The 9758-nt window shown below is 38.4% G+C and overlaps 1 non-coding gene across 1 annotated transcript; it reads left to right on the plus strand.

Annotated features, from left to right (window-relative positions):
* Positions 1–6331: 6331 nt before the first annotated feature.
* Positions 6332–6439, plus strand: LOC148565593 (small nucleolar RNA R71). Its single transcript, XR_015885593.1, has one exon. It is a non-coding gene; the product is annotated as a small nucleolar RNA R71 (small nucleolar RNA).
* The last annotated feature ends 3319 nt before the right edge of the window (positions 6440–9758 follow it).

Genomic DNA, 9758 nt, shown 5'->3' on the forward strand with positions numbered 1-9758 from the left:
AATATACTATAAATTCCAAAATATCAATGAAACTTAACTCCAATCAGATGAGCGGGACTAGTAGCTTTTTGCCTCTTGAATAGTTTTGGCATCTCACTTTATCCATTGAAGTTCAGAATGATTGGCATCTATAGGAACTTAGATTTTAGATAGTGTTATTGATTCTCCTAGTTCAGTATGTTGATTCTTGAACACAGCTACTTTATTAGTCTTGGCTGTGGCCCTAAGCACTTTGTTTTCCAATATTACCACCGGATACATAATTGCCACAGACACATAACTGGGTGAACCTTTTTAGATTGTGACTTAGCTTTGTTAGAGTCCCCAATTAGAGGTGTCCAGAGTTCTTAAGCACACTATTTTTTTTTGTTTTGGACCTTGACTTTAACCGCTCAGTCTCAAGTTTTCACTTGACACCTTCATGCCACAAGCACATGGTTAGGGACAGTTTGGTTTAGCCGCTTAGGCTAGGATTTTATTCCTTTAGGCCCTCCTATCCACTGATGCTCAAAGACTTGGATCCTTTTTATTACCCTTGCCTTTTGGTTTTAAGGGCTATTGGCTTTTTGCTCTTGCCTTTTGGTTTAAAGAGCTTTTGGCTTTTTCTGCTTGCTTTTTTTTTTTTCTCTCTTTTTTTCGCCATTTTTCTTTTCTCTTTTTTTTTTTTTTGCAAGCTTTTGTATTCACTGATTTTTCTTGCTTCAAGAACCAATTTTATGATTTTTCAGATTATCAATAACATTTCTCTTTTCTCATCATTCTTTCAAGAGCCAACATATTTAACATTCATAAACAACAAATTCAAAAGACATATGCACTGTTCAAGCATTCATTCAGAAAACAAAAAGTATTGTCACCACATCAAAATAATTAAACTAGTTTCAAGGATGAATTCGAAACCATGTACTTCTTGTTCTCTTGAGCTCCTCTATGTCTCTTCCTTGTCTTTGTTGCTCCTCCCTCATAGCTCTTTGATCTTCTCTAATCTCATGGAGGATGATGGAATGCTCTTGGTGCTCCATCCTTAGTTGTCCCATGTTGGAGCTTAATTCTCCTAGGGAAGTGTTGATTTGCTCCCAATAGTTTTGTGGAGGGAAGTGCATCCCTTGAGGCATCTCAGGGATTTCATGGTGAGGAATTTCCTCATGCTCTTGTTGAGGTCCATGATCTCTTGTTTGCTCCATCTTTTTCTTAGTGATGGGCTTATCCTCATCAATGAGGATGTCTCCCTCTATGTCAATTCCAGCCGAATTGTCGAGGTGACAAATGAGGTGAGGAAAGGCTAACCTTTCCAAAGTGGAAGACTTATCAGCCACCTTATAGAGTTCTTGAGGTATAATCTCATGAACTTCTACTTCCTCCCCAATCATGATACTATGAATCATGATGGCCCGGTCTATAGTAACTTCAGACCGGTTGCTAGTAGAAATGATTGAGCGTTGAATAAACTCCAACCATTCTCTAGCTACAGGCTTAAGGTCCAATCTTCTTAATTGAACCGGCTTGCCTCTTGAGTCAACTTTCCATCGAGCTCCTTCCACACATATGTCCATGAGGACTTGGTCCAACCTTTGATCAAAGTTGACCCTTCTAGTGTAGGGGCGTGCGTTTTCTTGCATCATTGGCAAGTTGAATGCCAACCTTACATTTTCCGAACTAAAATCTAAGTAATTCCCCCGAACCATTGTAAGCCAATTCTTTGGATTCGGGTTCACACTTTGATCATGGTTCCTAGTGATCCATGGTTTGCATAGAACTCTTGAACCATTAAGATTCTGACTTGTTGAATGGGGTTGGTAAGAACTTCCCAACCTCTTCTTCGGATCTCATGTCGGATCTCCGGATACTCATTCTTTTTGAGCTTGAAAGGAACCTCAGGGATCACTTTCTTCTTGGCCACAACTTCATAGAAGTGGTCTTGATGGACCTTTGAGATGAATCTCTCCATCTCCCATGACTCAGAGGTGGAAGCAATTGCCTTCCCTTTCCTCTTTCTTGAGGTTTCTCTGGCCTTAGGTGCCATTAATGGTTATGGAAAAACAAACTTTTACCACACCAAACTTAAAATGTTTGCTCGTCCCCGAGCAAAAGAAGAAAGAAAGAAGGAGAAGAAGAAGAAGAATGGAGGAGAGGGAGAGAGGTGTGTATTCGGCCAAGGGGAAGAAGAAAGGGTTGTGTTGTATGAAAATGAAGAAGGAAAGAGAGGTTTATATAGGAGTGGGGGAAGGTTTAGGGTTCGGCCATTAGGGTTGGGTTTGGAAGGGAAAAGAGTTTGAATTTTGGAGGTAGGTGGGGTTTTTGGGGAAGAGAGGATGGATGTGAGTGGTGAAGAGGTGATGGGGAAGAGTGATTGAGGTGATTGGTGAAGGGTATTTATGGAAGAGAGTTATGAAAAGGTGTGAAGAGGAGAGAAGAAAAGGTGGGGATCCTGTGGGGTCCATGGTGCGCGGAAATTGTGATTACACTTTGATTATGTAAAATTCATCGCTCTTTCTTTCCATGGTAATGGCGCCAAAAATATGATGCCAATACTATGGTTCACAACTTCGCACAACTAACCAGCAAGTGCACTGGGTCGTCCAAGTAATACCTTACGTGAGTAAGGGTCGAATCCCACGGAGATTGTTGGTATGAAGCAAGCTATGGTCACCTTGTAAATCTCAGTCAGGCAGATATAAAATAGTAATGGGGTTTTCGAAATTAATTAATGAAACAGGGATAGAAATACTTATGTAAATCATTGGTGAGAATTTCAGATAAGCGAATAGAGATGCCTTCGTTCCTCTGAACCTCTGCTTTCCTGCTATCTTCACCCAATCAGTCTTACTCCTTTCCATGGCTGGCTTTATGTAATGCATCACCATTGTCAATGGCTACTTTCGGTCTTCTCTCGGGAAAATGATCCAAATGCCCTGTCACGGCACGGCTAATCGTCTGGAGGCATCACCCTTGTCAATGGTTACATCCTATCCTCTCAGTGAAAGTGGTCAACGCACCCTGTCACGGCACGGCTATTCATCTGTCGGTTCTCGATCATGCTGGAATAGGATTTACTATCCTTTTGCGTCTGTCACTACGCCCAGCAATCGCGAGTTTGAAGCTCGTCACAATCATTCAATCATTGAATCCTACTTAGAATACCACAGACAAGGTTTAGACTTTCCAGATTCTCTTGAATGCTGCCATCATTCTAGCTTACACCACGAAGATTCCGATTAAGAGATCTAAGAGATACTCATTCAATCTAATGTAGAACGGAAGTGGTTGTCAGGCACGCGTTCATAGGGAATGATGATGATTATCACGTTCATCACATTCAGGTTGAAGTGCGAATGAATATCTTAGAAGCGAAATAAGATGAATTGAATAGAAAACAGTAGTACTTTGCATTAATCTTTGAAGAACAGCAGAGCTCCACACCTTAATCTATGGAGTGTAGAAACTCTACCGTTGAAAATACATAAGTGATAATGGAGTTCATTGGTCTCGGCACCAGAGGGGAACCGGGGTAACCAAGACTCTGAATACAATGATAAAAAGTTCTATTTATAATAAACTAGCTACTAGGGTTTACAAAAGTAAGTAATTGATGCATAAATCCACTTCCGGGGCCCACTTGGTGTGTGCTTGGGCTGAGCTTGAGTTTTGCACGTGTAGAGGTCCTTCTTGGAGTTGAACGCCAACTTTTGTGCCAGTTTGGGCGTTGAACTCCACTTTGCAGCTTGTTTCTGGCGCTGGACGCCAGAATTGGGCAGAGAGTTGGCGTTGAACGCCAGTTTGCATCATCTAAACTTGAGGAAAGTATGGACTATTATACATTTCTGTAAAGCCCTGGATGTCTACTTTCCAACGCAATTAGAAGCGCGCCATTTGGAGTTCTGTAGCTCCAGAAAATCCACTTTGAGTGCAGGGAGGTCAGAATCCAACAGCATCAGCAGTCCTTCTTCAACCTCTGAATCTGATTTTTGCTCAAGTCCCTCAATTTCAGCCAGAAAATACCTGAAATCACAGAAAAACACACAAACTCATAGTAAAGTCCAGAAATGTGAATTTAACATGAAAACTAATGAAAACATCCCTAAAAGTAACTAGATTCTACTAAAAACATACTAAAAACAATGCCAAAAAGCGTATAAATTATCCGCTCATCAGTCCACAGATCCTGAAGGGATCCTGTGGGGTCTACAGATCTAGTGAGGTCAAGGACTTAACATCCCTGCTCCAATTAGGCGTGTAAAACGCCCTCAGTATGCATGTCTGGCGTTAAACGCCAGCTTGCTGCTTGTTTCTGGCGTTTAACGCCACTTCCATGCTCTGTTCTGGCGTTAAACACCAGTCTGGTGCTTGTTTCTGGCATTTAATGCCAGCTTGATGCTTCTTTTTGGCGTTAAACGCCAGTTTGATGCTTCTTCTGGCGTTTAAACGCTAGTAAGTTCTTCCTCCAGGGTGAGCTATTTTTGAAGCTGTTTTTCATTCTGTTTTTGATTTTTCAGTAGTTTTTGTGACTCCACATGATCATCAACCTAAAAAAAATAAAATAACAATAGAAAATAAATAGATATAATTAAATAACATTGGGTTGCCTCCCAACAAGCGCTTCTTTAATGTCAATAGCTTGACAGTGAGCTCTCATGGAGCCTCACAGATGTTCAGAGCATTGTTGGGACCTCCCAACACAAAACTTAAAGTTTGAATGTGGGGGTTCAACACCAAACTTAGAGTTTGGTTGTGGCCTCCTAACACCAAACTTAGAGTTTGACTGTGGGGGTTTTGGTTGACTCTGCAGTGAGAGAAGCTTTTCATGCTTACTCTCTATGGTTACAGAAGGAGATCCTTGAGTCTTAAACACAAGGTTATCCTCATTCAATTGAAGGACCAATTCTCCTCTGTCCACATCAATCACAGCTCTTGCTGTGGCTAGGAAGGGTCTTCCAAGGATGATGGATTCATCCTCATCCTTCCCAGTGTCTAGGATTATGAAATCAGCAGGGATGTAAAGGCCTTCAACCTTTACTAGCACGTCCTCTACTAGTCCATAAGCCTGTTTTCTTGAGTTGTCTGCCATCTCTAATGAGATTCTGGCAGCTTGCACCTCAAAGATCCCAAGTTTCTCCATTACAGAGAGTGGTATTAAGTTTATTCCTGACCCCAGGTCACACAGAGCCTTCTCAAAGGTCAGGGTGCCTATGTTACAGGGAATTGAGAATTTACCAGGATCCTGTTTCTTTTGAGGTAGAGTTTGCTGAACCAAGGCATTTAGTTCCTTGATGAGCAATGGAGGTTCATCCTCCCAAGTCTCATTACCAAATAATTTGGCATTCAGCTTTATGATTGCACTTAAATATTGAGTAACTTGCTCTTCAGCAATGTCTTCATCTTCTTCAGAAGATGAATAGTCTTCAGAGCTTATGAATGGTAAAAGGAGGTTCAATGGAATCTCTATGGTCTCTAGATAAGCCTCAGATTTCTTTGGTTCCTCAAAGGGAAACTCCTTATTGGTCACTGAGCGTTCCAGGAGGTCTTCCTCACTAGGATTCACGTCCTTCCCCTCCTCTCTGGGTTCGGCCACACCAAGCAAGGTGATGGCCTTGCACTCTCTTTTTGGATTCTCTTCTGTATTGCTTGGGAGAGTACTAGGAGGAGTTTCAGTGGCTCTTTTACTCAGCTGGCCCACTTGTGCCTCCAAATTTCTAATGGAGGACCTTGTTTCATTCATGAAACTTAAAGTGGCCTTAGATAGATTAGAGACTATATTTGCTAAGCTAGATGGATTCTGTTCAGAATTCTCTGTCTGTTGTTGAGTGGATGATGGAAAAGGCTTGCTATTGCTAAACCTATTTCTTCCACCATTATTAAAGCCTTGTTGAGGCTTTTGTTGATCCTTCCATGAGAAATTTGGATGATTTCTCCATGAGGGATTATAGGTGTTTCCATAGGGTTCACCCATGTAATTCACCTCTGCTATTGCAGGGTTCTCAGGATCATAAGCTTCTTCTTCAGAAGATGGCTCTTCAGTACTGTTGGATGCAGCTTGTAATCCATTCAGACACTGAGAAATCATATTGACTTGCTGAGTCAATATTTTATTCTGAGCCAATATGGCATTCAGAGTATCAATTTCAAGAACTCCCTTCCTCTGAGGCGTCCCATTACTCACAAGATTACTTTCAGAAGTGTACATGAACTGGTTATTTGTAACCATGTCAATGAGTTCCTGAGCTTCTGCAGGCGTTTTCTTTAGGTGAATGGATCCACCTCCAGAATGGTCCAATGACATCTTAGATAATTCAGACAGACCATCATAGAATATATCCAGGATGGTCCATTCTGAAAGCATGTTAGAAGGACACTTTTTGGTCAGTTGCTTGTATCTCTCCCAAGCTTCATAGAGGGATTCACCTTCTTTCTGTTTGAAGGTTTGAACATCCACTCTAAGCTTGCTAAGCTTTTGAGGAGGAAAGAACTTGGCTAAGAAAGCCGTGACCAGCTTATCCCAAGAGTTCAGGCTATCTTTAGGTTGAGAGTCCAACCATATTCTAGCTCTGTCTCTTACAGCAAATGGGAAAAGCATAAGCCTGTAGACCTCGGAGTCAACCCCATTGGTCTTAACAGTATCACAGATCTGCAAGAATTCAGTTAAGAACTGAAAAAGATCTTCTGATGGAAGTCCATGAAACTTGCAGTTCTGTTGCATCAGAGAAACTAATTGAGGCTTTAGCTCAAAATTGTTTGCTCCAGCGGCAGGGATTGAGATGCTTCTTCCATGTAAATTGGAATTTGGTGCAGTAAAGTCACCAAGCATCTTCCTTGCATTGTTATTATTTTTGGCCATGTCTCCTTCTTTTTCGAAAATTTTTGTCAAATTTTCTCTGGAGAGTTGTGCTTTAGCTTCCTCTTCAGAGTCCTTTCAGGTTCAGGATCACCTTCAACAAGAGTGTTCTTATTCTTGTTCCTGCTCATATGAAAAAGAAGAAGACAGAAAATATGGAATCCTCTATGTCACAGTATAGAGATTCCTTTATGTGAGTAGAAGAAGAGGAGAAAAGAAGAAGGAGAAGAGAAAAATTCGAAAATTAATTAAAATAAAATAAAAATATTTTTGTTTTTATTTTAAACATTAATTAAAAATTCGAAAATTAAAAAGGGAAATAAAATTAAATTGAAATTTAAAACAATTAGTTAATTAAAATGAATTTTGAAAAAAAAAAGGGAATGAGTTTTCAAAAATTAGAGAGAGAAAATTAGTTAGGTGGTTTTGAAAAAGATATGATTGAAATAGTAAACTTTTAAAATCAAACAAAAAGTTAAGTGGTTAATTGAAAAAGATTTGAAAATTAATTTTGAAAAGATAAGAGGTTAGAAAAGATTTTGAAATTGATTTTGAAAAAGATGTGATTGAAACTTTTTTGAAAAAGATTTGAAAAAGAAATTTAAAAAGATTTGATTTTGAAAATTAAAGTTGATTACTTGACTAACACGAAACAAAAAGATATGATTTTAAAATTTTAAAGATTGAACCTTTCTTAATAGGCAAGTAACAACTTGAAATTTTTGAATCAATCACATTAATTGTTAGCATTAATTTTGAAAATATAAAATAGAAATAAGAAAAAGATTTTGAAAATAAATTGTGAAAATTTCAAAATTATGAAAGAAAAAAGGAAAAAGATTTGATTTTTGAAAAAGATTTGAAAAAGATAGAATTTTTAAATTGAAAATTTGATTTGACTCATAAGAAACAATTAAATTTAAAAAGTTTTTGACTAAATCAAACTAAATTTTCAAAAATTTTGAGCAAAATAAGGAAAAGATAATTTTTTTTTATTTTTGATTTTTAATGAGGAAAGAGAAAAACACAAAATTGACATAAAACATAGAAATTATGAATCAAAACACTTAATGCATGCAAGAACACTTTGAATGTCAAGATGAACACCAAGAACACTTTGAAGATCAAGATGAACATCAAGACTTATTTTTGAAAATTTTTAAGAAAAGAAAAATATGCAAGACACCAAACTTAGAAATTTTCAAACTTTAGACACTAACAAATTAAGAATGCATATGAGAAACAAGAAAAGACACAAAACAAGAAAAATTTAAGATCAAACATAGAAAATCATCAAGAACAACTTGAAGATCATGAAGAACACGAAAGAAACTCAATGCATGTGTTCTTTGAAAATTTAAGAAAAGTTAAAAGCATGCAATTGACACCAAACTTAAAATTTGACACTAAACTCAAACAAGAAACATCAGATTATTTTTGGTTTTATGATTTTATTAATTTTTTTGGTATTTTCAAAAATTATTTTGGGAAAAACGAAAAAGAAGAATTTTTTTCTTTTTTTTGAAAAAATATTATTATTGTTTTTTTTGAAAATTTTCCAAAATTAAAAAATAAAAAGCTTAAAAATAAAATAAAATTACCTAATCTGAGCAACAAGATGAACCATCAGTTGTTCAAACTCGAACAATCCCCAGCAACGGCGCCAAAAACTTGGTGTGGAAAAATCGTGATCGTTCATTCCTTGGTAACGGCGCTGAAAACTTAATACGCACGTTCATAATCTTAGTTCTTCTTCACAACTTCGCACAACTAACCAGCAAGTGCACTGGGTCGTCCGAGTAATAAACCTTACGTGAGTAAGGGTCGATCCCACGGAGATTGTCGGCTTGAAGCAAGCTATGGTCACCTTGTAAATCTCAGTCAGGCAGATTCAAATGGTTATAGAGTTTTAATAATTAAAATATAAATAAAACGTGAAATAAAGATAGAGATACTTATGTAATTCATTGGTGAGAATTTCAGATAAGCGTATAGAGATGCTCAGTTCCTTCTGAATCTCCGCTTTCCTACTGCTTTCATCCAATCCTTCATACTCCTTTCCATGGCAAGCTTTATGTAGGGCATCACCGTTGTCAATGGCTACATCTCGTCCTCTCAGTGAAAATGGTCCAAAATGTGCTGTCACCGCACGGCTAATCATCTGTCAGTTCTCGATCATACTGGAATAGGATTCAGTAATCCTTTTGCGTCTGTCACTACGCCCAGCACTCGCGAGTTTGAAGCTCGTCACAGCCATCCCTTCCCAGATCCTACTCGGAATACCACATATAAGGTTTAGACTTTCCGGATCTCAAGAATGGCCGCCAATAATTCTAGCCTATACCACGAAGACTTTGATCTCACGATCAGGAGGCTAAGAGATACGCATTCAAGCTTGTTTGCATGTAGAACGGAAGTGTTTGTCAGGCACGCGTTCATAAGTGAGAATGATGATGAGCGTCACATAATCATCACATTCATCATGTTCTTGTGTACGAATGGATATCTTAGAGAAGAAATAGGCTTGAATTGAATAGAAAAACAATAGTACTTTGCATTAATTCATGAGGAACAGTAGAGCTCCACACCTTAATCTATGGTGTGTAGAAACTCTACCGTTGAAAATACATAAGTGAAAATAGGGTAGACATGGCCGAGTGGCCAGCCTCCCATGGAGGTCTAGAGATCTAAAATGATCCAAAGATGTAAATACAATAGTAAAAAGTCCTATTTATACTAAACTTGTTACTAGGGTTTACAGAAATGAGTAAATGATGCAGAAATCTACTTCCGGACCCACTTGGTGTATGCTTGGGCTGAGCATTGAAGCTTTCACGTGTAGAGGTCTTTCTTGGAGTTAAACGCCAGTTTGTAACCTGTTTCTGGCGTTTAACTCTGCTTTGCAACCTGTTTCTGGCGTTTAACTCCA

This window comes from Arachis ipaensis, chromosome B5, assembly GCF_059453495.1.
Source record: "Arachis ipaensis isolate K30076 ecotype BB chromosome B5, ASM5945349v1, whole genome shotgun sequence".
In the NCBI taxonomy this organism is placed as follows: domain Eukaryota; kingdom Viridiplantae; phylum Streptophyta; class Magnoliopsida; order Fabales; family Fabaceae; genus Arachis; species Arachis ipaensis.